Below are 20903 nucleotides of genomic sequence, written 5' to 3'. Positions count from 1 at the left end.
TTGACTGATCTCGCCGCCCAGGAACCCTCTGCTGTAACCCTGGTCGTGAGCCGTAGGTCATCTTAGATATTGAGCCACCTTCCCGCTGGCGTAATGGTGCCCATGAGCAACTGAACAAGGTGGACCTGCTTTACAAAAGGCCTGGGCTTGTTAACAATGATTTCAGCTTTATTTTATCCTTCTTTTGGAGAAAGTCTGAGTGTAATGGAAAGTCTTGATCTCATCTTGGATGCTTGTTTTCCTTTTACCCATCCGTGATTCCCCTGATTCTCATCCTCTCGACCAGGTGGACTGAGATGCTACTTCCTCCCATGCTATTTTAAGAGCTCATGAGAGTATGGACCATGTCTAATTCATCTTTGAATTTCCTGGAGGCAATACAAAGTAACGGGCAAGATCTTGGTCTCTAGAGTCAGACTGTCTGATGTGGGATACCTGGCCTAGTGCTTCTTCTAACTTCCCTCAGCTATCATTTTCTCACCTATAAAAAGGGGATAGTTTGCCTCATAGGTTGTTGGGAAGAGTATGGGATTACATATGTAAAATATTAGCATAAAGCTGCCATTTAACAACACACATTAAATATCAGTATCTAGTTAGTAGTGGCTGGTACATGGAACACAGTTACTCAAAGAAATGTGAACTGAGTGAATGAAAGAAGGAATGAATGAATGAATGATAAGAGATGCACCCAAACCTATGAACTGAAGTCACAAGTAGAGCTCCAAAGCCACAAAATGGGTCCAATGAACACACAAAGACATTTACTAAATGTGACTGAAAAAGGAGAAATTCTAGTGACTACCACAGATGGGTGAATGAACCGCTGGGCTTCCTGAGATTTTCAGCATCTCCTTTGTCAAAGGAACCTTTCTTTAGAAAACCCCTGGTTAAGACCCAGCCCCATTGGATGACAGAATTCATGTGTGAGGAAAGGACGTTAGAAATTGTGAAATCTGCTCCTCTTCACTTCAGAAGTGGGAAATTTAGACCCAGAGGGCTAAGGAGCCTTCCGAAGGTTAAGGGATAATATTCTTCCATTCTGCCATCCACATTAAAAAGTCAGGGCTACAATGATTGGTGGTGGGGCTAGAAGCACACAGCAAGGAGTGTCTTCATCTACAAGGGCCAAGGTTAATTACAAAGTCTTCAGGCTCTTTTTTGGGGGGGTGGGGGGGAGGAGAGTTCTTAAAAGGGCTCCTTCAGCACATATGCACTGGCATATGTCACTGTGACAGATAGACACATCTTAAAACAAACCTCACAAATACAATTCAAAACAAACAGTCTGTAAGAACTGGTTTCTTGCATTAGCTCATCAAATCTATCTCCTTGTCAAGAAGAATCGAATTTCCAGGTAGAAGACAAAATACTTGAGCCTTTCCAGAAGGCCACGTGAATTTCACTTCTTCCCTTTCCAGAACTGATAAGATCTCAAATAACCACGTCAGCCTGGCTCACAAGAGGAGCTAGGCCTTGCTTCGTAAAGAGGCTGGTAGTTGTTAGTGGGAGCCTGAGATCCCTGAACGGAGAGATTTTCAACTACGTGGTGGTACTTTTGTTTGGTTTTACATCGAGCTCTCTTACCTCACCAGCTTGTTATGTAGACCAAATGAGATGTGTATAACAGTGAGTTTAAAACCACTGCAAAGCTCTATACAGATGTGATTCGTCCTCATTTTTCAGGGCATGGTTAATATGCAATCCTTAACCTCAAAGAGCTCTCGGATCGAATGAATTTACGTTGTGTATATTTCTATGCTTTCATGTGTGTGATTCTGAGAAAATCGGCTTCAGTGATAGCTCTCGGACATGAGAGAGAGAGAGAGAAGACTGGGAATCAGGCACTAGGCACAGGAGCTTGGAGGTTAGTGTCGCAGTTACCTGTGTGCTTGTCCCCCACGCCTAAGGCACACTAGCATTATTGTGCAAGTCTGCCACCTTCTGATCCCACTTGTCCATGAAGAGCCTGGTTCCTGTTAAATGTCCCTCCAATATTTTGGTCTATGTCAATGGGTGTTGCTACTCCTCTGTCATCTCCCAGCGGGACCCACCTTCTTCCTCGGCCAAGTCACGCCCTGGGCACTATGCGTACAACATAGTTGCACACCAGATTTTGTCTTACTTCCCATCTGTATCACACTCGGTTGAAGCATTCACAGCATGACTGCCCAAGCCCATAATTTTCCAGAGTTTTAGAGCAAGATGTCATTTGTATTTCCTGCCCACACTGTTCTCCGTTGAGTTCCACATTGAGACTAAGGATGCTACACCAGTAGCAAAACTAAGGGAGGGTCTCAATGTGTGCAGAATTATCCTTTCCTTATCAAAGCTGAGGCTTTTCTTTACGCCCCACTGGCTGTACCTAGCTTCTCTCCTCAAGGCTTCTCTCTCTTCAGAAACTCAGCCTCCTATGGTTTGTGCTGTGGACTAAATGCCCCTGTCTCTCCAGATTCACATATTGAAATTCTAGCCCTTCCCTCTCCCCCCTTGCAATGGTATTAGGAGGTGGGGCCTTTGGGAGGTGATTAGGTCATGAGGGTGGAGGCTTGATGAGTGAGATTAGTGTCCTTCTAAAAGAGACTCCAGGAAGCTCATTTGCCTCTTTCTGCTACATGAGGATAAAAGGAGACATACAAAGTCTACAACCTAGAAGTGGATCTTTATCTAAACCTGGTGGTGCTGGCACCCTGATCTTAGACTGCCAGCCTCCAGAACAAATAAATGTCTGATGTTTAAGCCACTTTGAGCATGGTATCATTATAGCAGCCTAAACAGACTAAGGCCCTCTGTTCCACCAGCTTCCCCGCCTCCACATGTTCCCAGAAAAGTCTGTATCCCATTTAGATTTTATCTCCTTCTTCTCCGGTCCCACCACACGTGCCTTTTAAAACTCTCCTTGCTTTTCTAACATTCGTTCGTTCCATAGATTTATTTGAAGAGTATTTACTATATGAAATGTTTCTCAAGCTGTAAAATGAAATTGTATTCCAACTCCAAGCAGTGCTGAAAATGTTCTGTAACTTAAAACCCTATAACTAGAAGCATTAGCCTTATGGAAAATTGAGGGACTTGTAACTATAATTTATCATGTATATTCAGTTTTAAGAGATGATTTAAACCCAAACCCTGAAATAGATTTAAAGGGTTTTATTAAAAATATTTACTCAAAAATTACACCTCAATGAAACTGCAGTATATATCATTTTACATCTCTAAATCACAAAGTAAATAATTTGTGAATACTAACCTAGTTTTCCTGGAGGTAAGCTCTGGAAGGAACTGGAGGCATGCAGAAGCTGGAATGGAGAGTGGTTCTGGGGTGTTCTGAGGGTGGCTGGATTGGTGGGAAAATGAATGGCCCCCTTATTCTCTCTCTTTTAACTTCCTCTGTCCTCCACCCCTTTCCCCTTTCCAGTTCTCTAGAGCAGCCTTAGTCTATCTATATCTGCCCACGAAATATCTGCACTTGTATATAGTAGGTGGAACAGGGTGCTGGAAGGTAGGGCAGGATTCAGAGAGGAAGAAAGAAGGCATTCAACACAAATTCCATTGATTTTAAAAGGTTTCCACACACTCTTCTCCATTAGAGAGCAGATCACATGCTGCCCCCGTAGCTCGTTGTTTCCTCGGAGAGTCTGATGTCGAAAGAAGAGAAGGAAAGGAGTGGGGGCATAGCTGTCCTCCACACCCCCACACAACCTTTCCTTTCAAAGTTCTCTCCTTGCCCACTCCAGTCTACTTCTCATTTCACCTTTTGGAGGTTCAGGCAGCAACTAATCCCCCACTCAGGCAAGCACCTTTCCAGAGAGTCATTGGTTTTTGTGATTTTGTGATTGGATTTTGTGGTTTTTGTGATTGGTTTTTGTGATTATCAGATCACTGGATTTCCTGTGCATGGGGTAAATTCAGTGGCGATGAGATTGTGTTCGAAGAGTGAAGAGGTCAGTTTTGGGCTGTGATGCTTTGGGAGAGAGATGTGGAAAAGCTGCTGGGATTTAAGGTTAGCAAAGGTCAGCATGAGAGCTCTGGGTCTTGGGAAGCCTTTTCTGACTCTCCCAGTTCTGGCTTAGGTGTCCCTTGTACATGCTCCAAGAAGGCCTCCTTCTTGATGCTAGCTAGCTAGCACTTGTCCACTGCCTGGTTCCTGTATGACCTTCCTATGACACTGAAACTCCCCGATGGTACAGACTACATCATGGGTGGCATAGTATTTCCAGCCCTTATTGCCAGAACTTGCCCAGGAAGGGTGCTAACCTATGAAAATGAGGTGGGCTGCCATATTGGATAGGTCACTGAACTGAGACTTAAAAGACATGGAGAATTCCTGTGCTATCATTTATTAATGGAGCCGGACACTCAGTCTCTCTAAACCTGCTTTTTACAAAAGCAAAATAGGTTCGATTTATCCATTCTACTAATGAAATAATGGAGCACAGTGAAATGTAAAGGGGCTTTATAGACAATATAGTGCTAGTCACATGTAAGATATAATTATCCAGATGAAGCTTGATCAAAGAAAAATATGATCCTGGCCATTCTATGTAAAGCAAGTTCACGTACTCATAGGGTAGGCTTTCGTAATACTAGCTCTCTAGTCTCAACGTAAAAGTATAAAAATGAATAAAATTACAATAATAAACAATTATAGTATCATACTACTTTAACGTTTTTGTGAATATTATATTTACTATGTGTCAGAAAATTATGCTAATCATTTGGCATGCATGACCTTATTTAAAACTGTGCAATCATATAAAGTAAATGCTCTTATCACCTTCATCTCTCTGAGGCTAAGAGGGTCATGCAAACTACAGTGGGCCAGAATTCAAACAAGGTCTATCTGACTCTGGAGCCTAGCTCTAAACCAAACCATTAAGAGCTAGTTTGATCTTCCTTAGAAAGGAGGTCTTAGCTAAAGATAGGGGACTGTGTGTTTGAGTCTTGCTACCTGTAAAACTGCAGTACAGTTGGATTTCTCAAAGAACTGTAAGGAATGATTGTTCCTCAAATATCAAGGGTACCCCAGGGAGGATGTGTGGTGTGTGGGAAGGTGGGGGAGGCTCACAGGCAAGGCCAAACAACATTGTGTCCTTGCTTTCGCTAACATTTCTATTTGCTTTTGTTTTGGGGAGACTTTTCTAAGGCCTAGGGGAGATTCCATTCCCCACAGAAGATTTGCATTGGTGCCAACCCAGTGTTCCAGAGAGCTCCTCATTTGGAAAACCTTTAAATTAACTTCTCTACCTAGGGTGTCCTCACCCACGGAGGTGGTGTCAATTCAACTTCCGAACCCAGAGAATGACAAGCACAAGGCTGCAAATTTTCCCAGAAATCTTTTTTCACCGTTGGAAACCTAGATCAAGTCCTGCATATTTCCTTGTCATCTCCCTTTGCAAATACACTATTTGTCCCCTTAATCTACGCTTTGACTTTAGAAGTCCCAGATTTTGACAGGAGTCTCAGTTCCACCTCTCTCTCTGACATAGATCCTGTCCCCTGCATCGTCGTTAAAACCCAAGGGCACCAAAAGTTATACAACACCCTCAGCACCACCTGCCTGACACCTGCTCCGGGCTCTAGCCCCCTCTTCATTTTTGGCCCCTAGGGGTTTCCTTGACTTTCTTGTTTGTTATATTTTCCCAGAATTTCCAAGTATATTGCAGTAGAAGGGGTTTTCAGAATATGTAGTCTGCTCCATTGGCAGAAACAGAACCCCCACCAATATTTTTACGCAAGTGAAACCTGGTTAATAACTAACACGAGAAGAAAAACAAAAAAAGCCTGCCTCCAGAATGGATTGGTGGCCCTACTCTTCAAATCAGAAGTCAGGAAAAAAAACTACAAGTTTATGAGTCAAAGGATGGAACATTAAAAATAAGATCTGGTGTAGGAGATCCATGAATATAGGGGAGACAGGCACCATTGCCAGCAGGGCTTATCATGACCCCTAGTTAAAGAGACTGTGTCTTCGGAGACCAGTTCAAGTGTGAAACTGCCGCCACCTTCCCAGAGCCGCCTCTCTGAGTCGCCATCAGTCAGACAGTCTCCAAAGAGGAGGGCAGGGTGGGGGCAGACAAGAATCCCTGTCTCCCTGCCCTGGGGAAGGTCCTTGCCATGGCCTTGAGTACCTCCAAGGACAGGCTCTGCAAAACACATTATATGTTCAAATGATAAGCTTTCCTGCCACTCTTTTTTCTTATAATAGGCTAGGAAAGAACTCTTGTCATAGGATACAAAAATTGAGTACTTGAGCCAAACATTTAGCTTTTTGGTTTTGTTGCTAAAGGTAAGGTAGCAGCGAATGTTCTCAACTGAATCATGTCCATCAGTCAATCCCAGGTGTATTCCCAAACGAGCAGGTGGGCTGACTTGGGGAGGCTTCCTGGTAGCAGCGGTAGTGGCGGTGATTGGGTAGGGGAGTGGATGGCGAAGAAGGGGAGCTGCCTTGTTTATAGTTCACTGCCTTCAGACGGATTGCTGACCTGTGCTTGCTTTACCTTCCTCTTGCACACAGTCACATATGAAGCTCACTCATCCAGTGAACTCTTCTTATTACTTCCCCCACTGGATTTTCATCTTTATTATTAAATCAGGGACACACTTGACATGCTTATTGTATAAGAATCATCTTATTCGAATTCTTCAGCCAGAGGAGAAGGAAAGCTCCCCACAAAATTAGCTCCAGATGAGTGGCACTGGTGGCACGTGCCATGTCAGACACACTTCAACGGTTGAGAACAAATCCATATTTATTCTGGAGATGGGAAACTTGGGGCCTCAACAGGGAGATGCTCTTAGAGTTTATGTTCCCTGCCCCTGCCCCACCCTTTTAAGGCTATCAAAGATTTTTAGCCATTGCAGAATCTACTTTGTATTTTAAATCCCAGTCCTGTGGTTAATTTTAAGACCAGTAGTGTTTTTCTCTCTTCTCACCCCTCAATTCAAAGGTCTGGTGATATGCTAAGGATCACACTGATCACCTGAGGCAGAGACTCCAATTCCTAGAGCAGTTTTCTTTCCCCCGTATCCTCAGCACTTCCCATAAGATGGTAACAGAGGAGATGGACCAACAATTGGGAAATATTCCCCCCCCCCAAGTGATGGAAGGAGTACTTGTGGGGCCTGTTGTGCCCCACAGTATAAATACTTACTGAGTAGAGATGCCAAGCAGACCACATCCTGGGCTCTGTTTTTAAATCTTCAGCCTAACACATGCCGTGTCTAGTGAGGAGCTTAAAGAAACAAACACTTGCTTTTGATTTTTTTTTTTTTTATAGAATCAAATCACTCAGGCTACTTGTAAAGAGGGGAACATCATTTTATGTGCATGTAACTTCTCTAACTCTTGTTCCTTCTCTTCTTCAAAGGATGTCATAGCAACAAGCCCCATACCTACAGGTGCCAAAGAACCTCATATTAACTTCCCTGGACAAATAACCTTAGAACAGATTCTCCTTTGAACTCAGGTCAGAGAAATCTAACTCTCCTGGAAAGTACAAAATGCAAAACATCTTGACAGTCTTTGTGACCATTATGATATTGGGAACTCCTCTTTTTTTTTTTTTTTTTAATCTTTCTCTGGGAAGAGGGACTTCTCAATTTTAGAGAAAGCCTTGTTGTAGATATCTGACAATTTTGCCTTCCCCTAAGAGACGTCAGAGGCAGGGCTTGTGTCTCATCTCAAAGCAGAAGCAGGTCTGATAGTGCCTCTCTCAACAAACTGGCTGGCTGGCCTGTGGAGTTGGATGCAATTGTTCTGGCAGTACCCGCAGCATTAAGAGTTGTTCGATGCTGGAAATTTGCAGCAGCAGCTGCTGTGACATACAGACCCTTTTGTGACATGACCTTGGCTCTGTTTCTAGCACCTTGCCTCCCTTGGCACCTGTACGTTGCCTAAGACTATTTCTCCATGGGGCCTTCGCTTCAATTTTGCAAGTTATCCAATGTCCTTCCAATAAATTCCTTTTCTGCTTTATTAGATAGAAATAATTTCTGTTGTTTGCAACCATAGATCTTGAGTGGCCCAGCTTCCCTAAAAGTTGTCTCAGTAGATGGGTATCTGAGGAGTGAGCTATGCTCATGGTATTTTATTAAAAGAGAGTGAGAACATGAGAGCCTCATAACTGAGGCCTGAAGGACTTTTCCTTCTCCAGCGGCTGGCAGTGAGGGTAGGAAAGGTTATTTAAAGTCAATAGGAGGTGTTAGTCTACGATAAGTTACCCATGTGACTTTGCTATAGCTCATACACCCCTAACTTAAAAACAGGTATTGACAGGCATCCTGTGGATTTATTTTTCCAGCTCTGCCCTCCCTCTCTCTGGCTCCCTTTTCCAGCCAAAAGTCAGGCCCCACAGCTGGATAAAATAAAATGGTTATATTGGGAGGCTTTAAAATTAGCATGGTTCAGTATGTTTTAAAGTTGGGGCCATTCCCTGAGTAGAGAATGGAGGCTTTTCTCACTTTCTCTGACAGCTGCTGTGGATAAAGTCAGGAGCTATCTGCTCCAAGGGTTCTCCCAACCCAGCCTTAACACTCCCTGCCCTCAGTCCTCCAAATCCAGTCACCACTACACTGCCATGTACCACAGCGAGACAACCTCAGCCCATCAATGGCACATTATCATGTGGCTTTCCATTTTTTCTTAATAATCTTATACCTTTGCTCTTCCAAAGTCGAGGATAAATTATTTAACAAGTCTCCAGGGGTTAACTTTATGAGAACTTAAAGCTAGTGCCCATCTGCTGTAGGTTAGGGTGAGCCAAATGCTGAAAGTTAATCCTTCTTGTTCCACTCTGGAAAACACCCAGCCACGCAACACACACATGCAATCACACACGTGAGCAATCACAAACCTACACACCCTACAATATCACCTCCCAAACCACATGGCCCAAGCAGTAAAACATCAAGGCTTGAATCACCCTACCCAGGCCAATAAAAACTTAACTTTGCGCCCTCATATAGTTGAGCTTGTGCTTGCAAAGTATCCCCCACATGCCTGGCTCTGTGATTGAAACACTGTCATGCCTTTCAGACAAAGGAATAGGTTCTATTTAAATATTTAAACATTCATATGCACCGATACCCTTGTGACATATGCATCGGAGAGTGCATGTGGGGGGTATCAGAGATAAAAAGGAGCATACATGATATATATAACACATACACATCATATGGTATAATTCTATCATTTATTAATTCTATCACTTTTTACTTAATTTAAATTTAAGTGGCAGAAGTCAGTTAATGCAATAGTTTTTAATCTTTTACAAAAGAATTGGGTTTGAAATTAGTCTCTGCCACATTCTTATCAGATGACCTTGTTAAGTCAGCGTTCAGTTTCTTTATCTGTAAAATAAGGATTAAAAAGAGTATCCACCTCATAGTATTATTGTGACAACTAAATGAAATGTCAAATGAAATCTTAGCACAGAGTCTGGCAAACAGAAAATACTATTATTAGCTAGGAAAATGATAGCTATTATTGCTATTATTATTACTGTTATTATTCACCCCTGAATGAATTCTATGAAATTGCATTTATGAATTAATAATGCACTCACTTTCCCTATCTTTTAGTTTTCTAAAACATTAATGTCACCCATCAAAACTTCTCATCTGAGAAATTAGTTGCTGTAACTTCAGTAAAAGGTGAAGTCCATTCTAATTAAGTTTAAGCCAAGCAGCCTATGGTCAATGAGTAATAACCATTAGAATTTAAAAAATATTTTTGACATAACTATTTATGTAGAACTGGCCTATTGTAATTCCTGTTTTGTTTTTTTTTTAAAGAAGGAATTAATATCCAAAAAGAGAGACTTATATTAGGCCATAAAACAGAAACAGGAACAGAGGCCTCCAGCCATGAGGCCAACTTCAGTTTACTTCATCCTATATCCAACTAAGAACTTAGGGCTCAATTTAAAGCTATTAATTGGTATATTTACAGGACATGTCCTAAATTAGGAATTGTGGTGCAAACCTGTTGGATTATATGCCCAGCAAGTCAACCCTGTTCCACCCTAGCCTTTTTATGGAACTGTTCCCCCCACCACTCCATTCTTATTTGTCCTCCATCATGGCTTTTGGTGTCCGTGTTCATAGGATACAAAAAAATCCCTGGCAACAGGCCTGAGAACAGGCATCAGGTTCAGGCTGGGCTAATAGGAATATCTCTTCTGAGGAATAGAGAATGAAGTGGGGAGAGAGTTAGTCTTTCCAGGTGGATGCATACTATTATTGGTTATGTTTTCAGTGGTGTTGTCCATAGGAGCAGAGAAAGGCAGGGTATAAAAGGAGAGAAGAAAGCGGACTCATCATGAGGAAGAGATAGAAGAGTCAGAATTTTTACGGCTTTCATACCTCAAATTCTAATTTATTTTAGGGTCTGATGCATGATTACCTTTGGGTTTTTAGAAACACTGTCAAATAAACGCTTTCCTGGTTTAAGCTAGCTTGAGTCACTGCACGCCCACTGTGGTTACATTCCAGGAAGTGGGGGCACTGGGGCACCCACACGGATGCCCACGAGAGCATCATCCCTATGAAGAGAAACTTCCTGATCACTGGTAATGGCTCTTCCATGCTTCAACTCTCTCGAAGGCATGGCACGCCTCAGGCTGTGGTCTCTGAAGTTATCAGGTTTACCATGGTCTGTCACATCCCCCAACTACTGTGACATTTCCCTTGAAAATGTCTAAGAATTTCTGTCAGACCCCAATCACCTCCTGCTCTTTCTTTCTATTTCTACCACCGCTGCCTTGAAGGCACCTTGGGTTTTGTCATCCAATAGAATATGCTTTGCTTCCATTTAGCAGCTATGGCTCTAGCACTTGTGCATCCTCTGTCAGCTGTCTGGGATCAAAACTGTTCCTTCAAAACACGAGGTGAATGGCTGAAAGGGAGATCACAGTAAAGCAAGCAACATGCATGACAGACACTTTCAACCAAGGAGCGCAAGGGAGAGAGCAGCACATCTCCATCTTGAAGAGCAGGTAGAGGTCTATACTGTAGGTTTTGCCTAGTTGTGCAGGTTATCCTGGTCCTCAGAACACAGGGAAAATATATATCAACAATTACTAAAATACAGAGTTAAATGTGAATATATAAATAAGTGTCTGTGTATATATATGTTTTAAGGGAAATATTTCAGAAGCAAATATCATTTTAGCAAATCAGCCCTGTGCAGCATGTGACAAAATACATGCATTTTCAGTCCAAAACAAATTTACTTATGCAGGAGCTGAGAAAGATTTTTAAAAGCAATGAGAAATATCTGGACTTATTTATTTAGCAAATATTTCTTGATTGTCTACTATGTGCTATGTAGCAATGCACAAAATAAATAAAATCCCTTGCCATTATGGAGCTTTTATCTGTAGGCATGAAAGCCCTGATGGAAATTCTAGCAATGGAAACTACCAATAAAAATATCTATTCAGAACCTTTTATTCCAACATATTGTGTTAATGTGGTTTTATATATGATTTTATGTTCTGCCAGAGAATGGGCTCCATTAGAGAAGGGACTGTGTCTTTTCATTTGTCATTATATCTCCAGTGCCTGATGCATAGTCAGTCTCAGTAAGTATTTGATGATTAAATAGATGTATGATTCCCTCCCAAATAAATCCTGTGAGTTTGGTATTATTATGCCCATTAACAAATGGCAATGAGGGTCAGAAAGGTTATGTAATGTGGCCTGAATCACACCACAAAAAGAGCTAGGATTCAAACTCATTTGGTTTTCCATTAAAACAAAATACTACTTCTGCACGCATCATCTGGATGAAAGTTTTCTTGGAGCTGAGATCACTCTAAGCTTGGTCTATAGGGACGAACCATAGAACTTTCAGTACCTAGGATATTGTTCTGTGTTGACAGGGGAAACTGATCCCTGATAAAAGTGTTACTTGCACGTTCCAAGCTTCACCAACCCAGCCAGTGACTCTACCAATGAGCTATGGTTGACATTAATGACCCAAAGACCCGGTTCTACTCCAGTCTGTATCCTCTTTAGCATATCTTTCCTTAAATAAATCCAACTACCACTCCCATTTACTTCACCTCCACCATGCATGCACAAATACTTCTTTAAATTTTTTAAATTCAGTTTATGCAGGTCTCAGACCCATTTGTGAATCAGTCTATAGCCACTATGGGTCATCTACAGCTTTAATTTTCTGTGACCACTTTTCATTGTCAAACTTTGCTGTGCAGGAAGCTATTGGGGGTGACACACTGTTGCTGCATTTTGGGAAAATAAAAATGATGACTCTCATATCTCCCAAAGTTTCCATCCCTGAAGGCTCCAGACCAAGCTACTTTCTGTGAAGAGATCAGGAGAATGACCCCACGGCCAACGAGTCATATAACCTTACCCTGAAGGAGCACCAGTGTGCCTTGAGTCTCACAGTCTCTCCTTCCTGACCAGCCACTCTCTCCCTATGAGCCCACATCAGGCAGAGGAAGCCTGAAGTGCAGAGGCCCACATACACGTTCAGGAGGTAGAGTACATGGTGTTCTGTGCAGAAACCTGCGAGTTGTTGATCTGTTAAGCTCAGAATAACTAGGTACAATACTCTGTTTTGCTAAATGCTGTATCATCTTGGATTCTCATTCCGATAAGTATTAGCAGACGCCAGAATTTAAGCACATACCCATAAGCACACACATAAACTCCTCATGAAGGAAGAATTTCAACTGGCTAACAGTTTGTGTGGGTGGGAGAGGGAGGTGGCGGGGGCGGGGGGAGAAATTGCAATTTATTGATTGATAGTGAAAAAAATGACCATGTTATGGGCATGTCCATGTGTGGCAGGCACAGCCCATGAAACAGGTCTGAAAGCACTAGAAAATGGCTGAGCCCAAGGGTTATTCAGGTGACTTCTTGAGTGTTACCTGCAGAACCAAATTCATACAGTGTCATTCTCCTGACCCTCAGTTCCTCCTCTGTAACACACATGGGTTAGACTTGAAGCTCTAGTGGTCCTTACCCAGCGTTAGCCTTCTGAGATTCTCACTGAGGTGGGTAGGCCAGGGCAGAGAAGGCTTTGGGGTAAAAACCAACACTTTAGGGATAGAAATGCCAAGAGGGGAAGTTTATTAGGTGGGAATAAGTTTATGATACAGCTCAGGACCTCACAGTGGCCTGTGTCTACAAGGGTAGCACTGTAATTATAAGGTATTTAAAAGGGAACATTCCCAGCCAGGAATAATATAATTTCAGTCTTTTCTCCAGCTTCTCAGTGCCTATGCACATAAACTTATTAAGCCCAACAGACTCCCAGAATGAGTTTAAATAGTATTGCATCTTTTAGGCAATAAAAGAAGCTGTGGCCACAGAGAGCGTTGCCTTTGTGCTCCCAGACTTACCCGCTAGCTCAGTGGTCCTCCAGGGGTGGTCCAGGCCTCCCTGGTTGTCTGCAGTGGACTTCCAGGGGTCTGTGGGTTGGTCTCCTGGAGTAGTCACGCTTCGTCAAGAGCTTTGTCTCAACTTATGTTTCAGAAGGGATTTATGATTCACTTACGCTCCATCTTCTCATCGTTTGCCAGATTTTAATGCTCGATTCTCCTTGTTTCCCTTGTGACATTTTCCATCCCCACCCTGTGCCTCATTTTTATAACGTTAAGTTATTGAAGATATTAGGTGGCCTGAGTGTTCTCTGGTTCTGACAAAGTAGCCCTTTATGCCAAAGCATTAGCTTCTCTGGTTCTTCTTGATGTTTAGCTAACATGATATCCTGTGATGCTGAATTTCAGCCCTGTAACTTGGCACAGCATTGTTCAGAAGTTATCTCCTTTCAATAATAGTTGTTTTTCTTTTCAAAGGTGGGTGGTGTCAAGATGTCATCCAGGCTGTACTACTTTCTTGCTTAGTAAAAGGCTGAGAGGACGTGGTTCCATTGTGTAGCAGTTAGCATGTCTGCTTTACACGCAGAAGGTCCTGGGTTCACACCCCAGTGGAACCACAGTCTGTGGTCTATAGCCATGCCATCCTAAATAAGCCTGATGTCTGATCGTATGAAGCTAAGCAGGGTTGGACCTGGTTAGTACTTGGATGGGAGACCACCTAGACAGACCAGGTACTGTAGGCATAAATAATAATAAATAATTTTTTTTAAAAAGGCCAAGAAAGGAAACCATGACGATATAGAAATTATTTGTAGGTTAAGGTTTGTTATTTAGCATCAAGGTTTTGTTTTAGTGGAGAGACAGGAAAAGAACATATACATGCCCACCCAATTTATTAATAAGCACATTTATTTTCTTACTGCCTGCTATTCAAAGGCTCTTGAAAAGTACACACAGAGTCATATATTTTTTTAATGTAGTAACTCCATAACATTTTACATTCAAATTGAAGTTTCTATCTATTGGCTCAGTTTTCCAGTGAAAGAACTCTTAAACAACAACCTGAGGTCCCCGGAACCTTTTTAACTTTTCTGGTCTGTTTGTTTGACAATAAAGTTTCATATCTGGGATGACAAACCTAGTGCCAAATTTTAACCTAACACAATTTCAAATGGATGAGCTATTATGTTCAAGCAAGCCAGAAGACTCAGGCTTCTAAATGGAATTGCTTGATAGCCCTTCACCCACAACTTGCTGAGTTAATAACAGTATAGCTTTGCTTAGTGATCAATGAACTCAGATTCCTGCTACAGACCATCTTCCCAGAGAAGACAGATTGCTTTTTAATTCACTCTTCATCAGTTTCTCACCAGACAGGGCCCAAATATCCAGCTTCATCCACTTATATATCATCTGTGCCAATAAATGCTCCCATAAGCCTGGATGTGAGACTCAGGTCAACAGTAATCTAGTTTATTCACACTAGTCCTCCTTCAGAAGGTTACTGCTCCCATATTAATTCCTTCCTACTTCTTTTTTTCTCTGCACAGCAACAATATTTTATTCAAAACCTACCATAAAGATCCTGTAACAAACCAATCCCAAAATGCTATCAGCTCACATGCGATCAAGGTTTATTATTTCTTGCTTCTATAAATTCCGAACTATGTTCCCAATTGGCAGCCTGCTCTACTTCAATATGCAACTCAGGGGTTCAGGGTGGCTCTGTCATCTGTATCATGTGGCCCATCTGTGTTAACCCAGCACAATGAGAAAGAACATGGCAAATCACATCAGGAAGGTGTCTAAGGATCAGATCTGGAGTGTCACATACCACTTACTGTTCACATTGCTTTCATCATAAGGCCAAAGCGAACCGTGAAGAACCACGAAGAAGGAAAAGATAACGGGCCTGGTGAATCACGAGCTAGTCTCTGGCCCACCTCAGCTCCAGTGCTAACTCTTAGTCTTGCAGCACCCTCCATCCTCACCCCCTAGAGATTATAAGGACCTCCAGTACAGGAACTGTAACGAAGTCACATCTACCTTCTACACTAACTCTGCAATCTGGAGGAATAAATGGATGAATTTCAGCCGGAAGAGGCATAGCGTGGACATATTTTATGAATCTTGGACCTCCTTATTGTGAGGACAGACTGTGAGGCCGAACAGATGTAGCCGCTAAGGTCATCTTTTGTACAACTGAAAAACGATTCTTGTCTTTTCTAATTATAAAAATAATATGTACTCAGAAAAATGCTGAAAACATTTTAATGAAGGAAATAAAACCCACTCATAATCTCTCTTCCCAAGAGTTGCTAAAAATTTTCTTTTTTATATACTCTGATAGATTTCTTATGTGCATGTAATTTAAATTAATTCATGTCTGCAGAACTGAGATTATACCGCATGGTATATACTGTTTTGCAGTTTGCTTTTTTACTTAACGAGGTACATTATGAACATCAAAACATGTAAATAAATACATATCTGCATTATAATTTTGCAGTACATACTATTCAATTGTATAGACATGCATGAGAATAATTGCATAATCAATTAGCTGAACTAAACAGGTATAGATTGGGTGATTAGTGAGACCTGCGATTATGTCCATTTTACTTATCAGTTTATTCTTAGATTAAGATATGATGTCTTGCTCACAGCGAATGCTCAACAGTGCTTTGATTAACCTTCTCATACTTTGGTGTGCAGACAAATCACATGCAGATCTTGTTAAAACACAGAGTATGATTCAGAAGGTTTAGATGGGCCCTGAGATTCTGCAGTTTTAACCAGCTTCCAGGTAATACCTGTGAGGCTATACATTGAGTATAGAGGGTTTAAATTGGTGACTCTCAACTGAGGATGATTTTTGCCACCTGGGGACATTTGGCAATGTCCAGAAACATTTTTGATTGTTATAACTGGGGTATGGGAGTGGGAGGTTGCTACTGGCATTTAGTTAATATAGGCCAAGGATGCCGTAACACAGACTACAAACGTAGAACAGCACCATGACAAAGAATTATCCAGCTCAAATTGCTAATAGCACCACTGTCAGAAAACTCAGATCTAGCCTTTCTCAACCAGTATTTCTCATCTGAACCAGAGAACACAGAAAATAACTTGTGTGACTATTTTTTAAATTCTCCCAAGGATGGTAAATAACTAGTATTAAATTAGATGCATAGGAAATAACTTGATTGATGATATACAATGAATGCTTTAGAGAATTCCGGCCTAATTCTTTTCCAGAACGCTGATTTACAGCTCGTTGTGCTATTACCTTGTTTCAGGGATTCAGGGAAGTCAAAATCCACAGTTCCAGCTCTCTTCCTCTCTCCCTTTCTTCATCTCTTCCTTCTCCCTTCCTCCTCCCTTCTTTCCTGTCAAGGAAAGAGGGATCTGAAAATATTGCTTGCATGTTAGCCCTCCTCAAAATCTATAGACCACACAAATTATTTAGTCGGAGGATATTTAGAGGAGCTTTTTATAAAGCCACGGTAGCCCTAGTGGACCAGTCTTAACACAGAGTTGCAGCCAATAAAGCACAGTCCAGCTGCCAAAAGGTATTTGAGTTCCGTGTGTAAGTTTCTTGAGCACCATGAAAGAGATGATAGAGCACAACATTTGAAAAAGAAAACAGGCAAAACTTTTGTTTTCTTCGTTTCTTCATATACATACCCATTTCTTCCTTCTTTTGATACCAATGCCCCTGGATTTCTTCCAGCAACCTTAATTCTCAGGCCTTTTTATTTGTCCCTAGATACTCTCAATTTTGACTAAAATAAAAGCTCAGAAGAATCAATATTGCTGAGAATAATTTTCCTTGTAGGGCACAAAAGATAAGAATCTCTAAGAACAAGGTCAGAATTCTCTCTAGAAGACAAGGGGGAAGACAGATATAGATACAGATACAGATACAGATATAGATATATAGATATAGATGATATAGATATAAATATATAGACATATACACATATATAAACACACATAGACACAATTATAGATAAAAAATTAATCAGGATTCTCTAGAGACACAGAACCAATAGAAGATTACATATATGGAGGCTGAGAAGTCCCAAGATTTTCAATCTGAAGCTAGAGACCAAGGAGATCCAATGCAAGTTTTAGACGAAGTCCCAAGGCCTGAGAACTAGGTAAACTGATGGTGTGAGTTTCAATCCTAGAGCGTAGAAGCAAGAAGAGTTGATTTCTCAGTTTGAGCCCAAAGGCAGGAAATGACTAATATTCCAGCTCAGCAGCTAGGCAGGAGGAATCCCTTTTACTCAGGGTTTTGGTTCTACTCAGGCCTTCACCTGATTAGTTGGCACCATATTAAAGCAGAGTTGCCACCACTCTGCTTTACTCAGTGACCAACTCAAATATTAATCTCATCCAGAAACACCCTCACAGATACATCCAGAATGAGGTTTGACCAATGACTGGGCACCCTGTGGCCCAGTCAAGTTGACACACAATAGATATGTAGATATAAATGTATGTATATCGTTAATATTGATAATTTTTGTCTTGTCCATGAATATCCATGAATGATTGTACATGACGTTACTTCTGCTGAACTAAATTCTCCCAAAGGCTTCCTCCACAGTTACATGGTTATGAGCCAAGGCACATTTGTATAACATATACGGAGAAGACCATGGGACTGTGAGTGGGCTGTGTGCCTGCAGTGCCCTGACTTTGAGCAAAGTTGTTAACTGCAGATCCTGGAGTCACAAAGACCTAGATTTGAAGGCCAGCTTTGCTTTACCTTTCTCACCTTTAAAATAGGATTAGTCATCCCCAAGAGAGTTTCTCTAGGAATGGAAAGGAAAAATATTTTTGAAATGCCCAGCACAATGTTTGAAATACAGCAGTCACTCAATACGTAGCAGGTGCAATGGGAGCAGAGTAAGCCAATGAGCCTACTTAGGCTAAGGGAGGTGACTAAGGAGTAGTGACTGGTGTGACCTCGGGACGTGCATCAGCCTTCTAAGTTTGACTCTCAGCTAAACTCCTTACAGTTTGACCTTGAACAGGTTGCAAACTACTATTAAGTCTCAGTTTTCAAGTTGGTAAAGTGGGTGTTGTGGGATTAAACTTGTTATGCAGGTAACACACTAACATAGTATTTAACACAAAGTAAGTGCTTTGGATAGTTTCAGATCTCAAACTCAGTATGCCCCTTCGTTGATTCTTTAAGGGATTTTCATATCTTAGGGCACTGAATCATTTCCAGACTTACTGGAATAAGGGTAGGACCCTTTTTAAAGGAACCCTTGGCCAAAGATCAGGGAGTGCTCCCTGCTCCTTGCCAGATCCCAAGTTAACCAACAGATTCTTATTAGGTAGCAAAGTGAAAAGATTCAGAATTCCAAGAAACAGGTATCAGGCTGAAGGGATTTCTAGCAAACTCTCTTAGATCACAATATTATTCAAGATACCATTAGGTAGAATCGCTTGGTCTTCTGCTAACGAGACAACTTGTCTTGAATAATTTCAAAGGTCTGAGCAGATCTGGAGAATCTTCCCTTCTAAGGTGGTTCTCAGAGAAATGAGTCATTTAAGGTCATGCTCTGTGGACACAATCGCAGCACAGTTTCTCTCTCTGCAAGGTAACCAGCCTCTATTATCAATACTGAAGATAACTGACAGAGATGACGACCAAATACAACTCTTTACTTCCCATTTGACACTGAGAGACAGGCTTCCTCCTTTTAGAAACAGAAATATTACGAAGGAGCCAGCATGCCAGAATTATTATGATGTAGCAAGATATAGAGTGACAAGCATGTGATGATTTAATTTCTTCACCTTCTTCTAGCATATTGAAATTATTTGGTATACATGGAATGGTCCAAGCTAGTGTGCCATGTGCTCCCAGTGGCAGGTTACAGAGGAAGGATGTTAACAGTTGAAGGAAGCATTATTACATTGCAGCTGACCTAAGCACTGTCACAGGGCTCCTGACCTAGGACCAGACATATTAACCTACCACAATGATTCGGGTCACAATGATTGTGATCAGGGCTGAGAACTATAGATTAAAGTCTCTGGATGCTCAGGATGGTTCGACTCCAACATGAGCTGTGTCTTCATTTAATCAAGTGCCTTGCTAGTCTGTCAGATGGACGTCTTGTCTCTTCTAAGAAACTGTGACCTCCACAGGGCCAGATGGCTCTGTTTCTCTGGTCTCCAGGTGTCTGATATTTACCCTGGAGCAGAGCTTGAGTTCCCACGGCTAAGGTAAGTAAGGGGCACTTACAAACCTGACATTAGCTAAAGAATATTTGCTAAGCAAATTAACAGTGTAAATAAGATTAGAGGGAGGCAAGGAGTGGGTTTAAATGTTAAAATGCCTGAGGACAAACTGTGTTCAAGCATCTTAAAAGCACCCATTAATACTTAAGTAATTTAAAATTAATTGTAAATACACCACACCTATTCTATCAGGCCATGCTTTGTTGACCTATATATATTTGTGTATGTAGCTGTAATACGGAAGTAGCTGCTTTTCAATTGTTCTATGATCCACGCGTTTCATTTATATCTCAAATACCCTCAGCATATCATGAAATAACATGACTGCTACTGCTCAAGTCTTAGATACTCTAAGCCCCCAATTGTTCATAGAGTACTTTGCATGGGCCCCCAAATATATATATATGAATCTTCCCAAAGAGTAACTACATCCATCTGTGAATCAACTTAGGATATTGCTTCATCTGCCTCTGCTAGCCACATTCAGGTTCTAAAAGCCTCCACTGCCCACTGCCCTGACCTCAACTGCCCTGCCATGGCCCATGCTGTTTGCAGCTGCAGTAGCGTGCAGACCCTGCTTTCCAGAGTCACATTCCTGCTTTGACCTGGACCCTTTCCAATGGACCTTTACCTAACCAAAGTTGGGCTAATTCACCCTGGCCACCACCAGTGCTATCAGTCATCACAACACCATGACAGCTTCACAGTCTCCTATAAATCAGAAAGGAAAGCACTCACTCCTGCTATGTACCTTCATATGGGGGGGCCCCACAGCACGATTCCTTGGGCCTTGAGTTATTACAAGGTTTATTGCAACAGCTGTCAGTTTACACACCCAGCTCTTATCCTTCAAGGAATGAACAAATGCCATCGGGCAGCAGGGATGGGAGGAATTCATACCCAGACACCATGCTGCATGTTCTAGGAATGTCTGTGCCACTCTGAACGGCGGGCAGACCCTGTCATTGGGTCTGACTGGCCAGGACATAGTTATCTTTTTATTCTATAAAGTATATTATCCCTTGAGGAGCCCATTTTTTCTCTTCTTCCCTGCATATCTACTATCAACTCCCCTCTAGATAAGTCCACACACATTTGAATTATGTGGAAGATATGGTTCAGGCAGCAAGTCCCTCCCCCTCACATGTTAATCAGCTGCTGCAAATAGATTTGGAGGGTGGGAGTGGGACTGGGGGGCGGGGTGCGAAAAGGTGGAGTGATATCTAGCACATCCCACAATCAAATACACATTTAGTAATCGCAGATTTTAGCCAGCCAAGA

General features: G+C 41.8%; 1 long non-coding RNA gene across 5 annotated transcripts in view; it reads right to left on the bottom strand.

The window, feature by feature from the left end:
* LOC107498718 overlaps window positions 1-20903 on the bottom strand; it is a 378194-nt gene that overhangs the window by 36747 nt on the left and 320544 nt on the right. For all 5 annotated transcript variants that reach the window (XR_004952474.1, XR_004952475.1, XR_004952471.1 and 2 more), the window contains one exon: window positions 16645-16744. This is a non-coding gene — a long non-coding RNA (uncharacterized LOC107498718). The remainder of the gene's footprint in view (window positions 1-16644; window positions 16745-20903) is intronic.

The sequence above is a fragment of the Rousettus aegyptiacus genome, unplaced genomic scaffold (assembly GCF_014176215.1).
Source record: "Rousettus aegyptiacus isolate mRouAeg1 unplaced genomic scaffold, mRouAeg1.p scaffold_m13_p_8, whole genome shotgun sequence".
In the NCBI taxonomy this organism is placed as follows: domain Eukaryota; kingdom Metazoa; phylum Chordata; class Mammalia; order Chiroptera; family Pteropodidae; genus Rousettus; species Rousettus aegyptiacus.
This window is presented reverse-complemented; position numbering and strand designations above follow the sequence as displayed.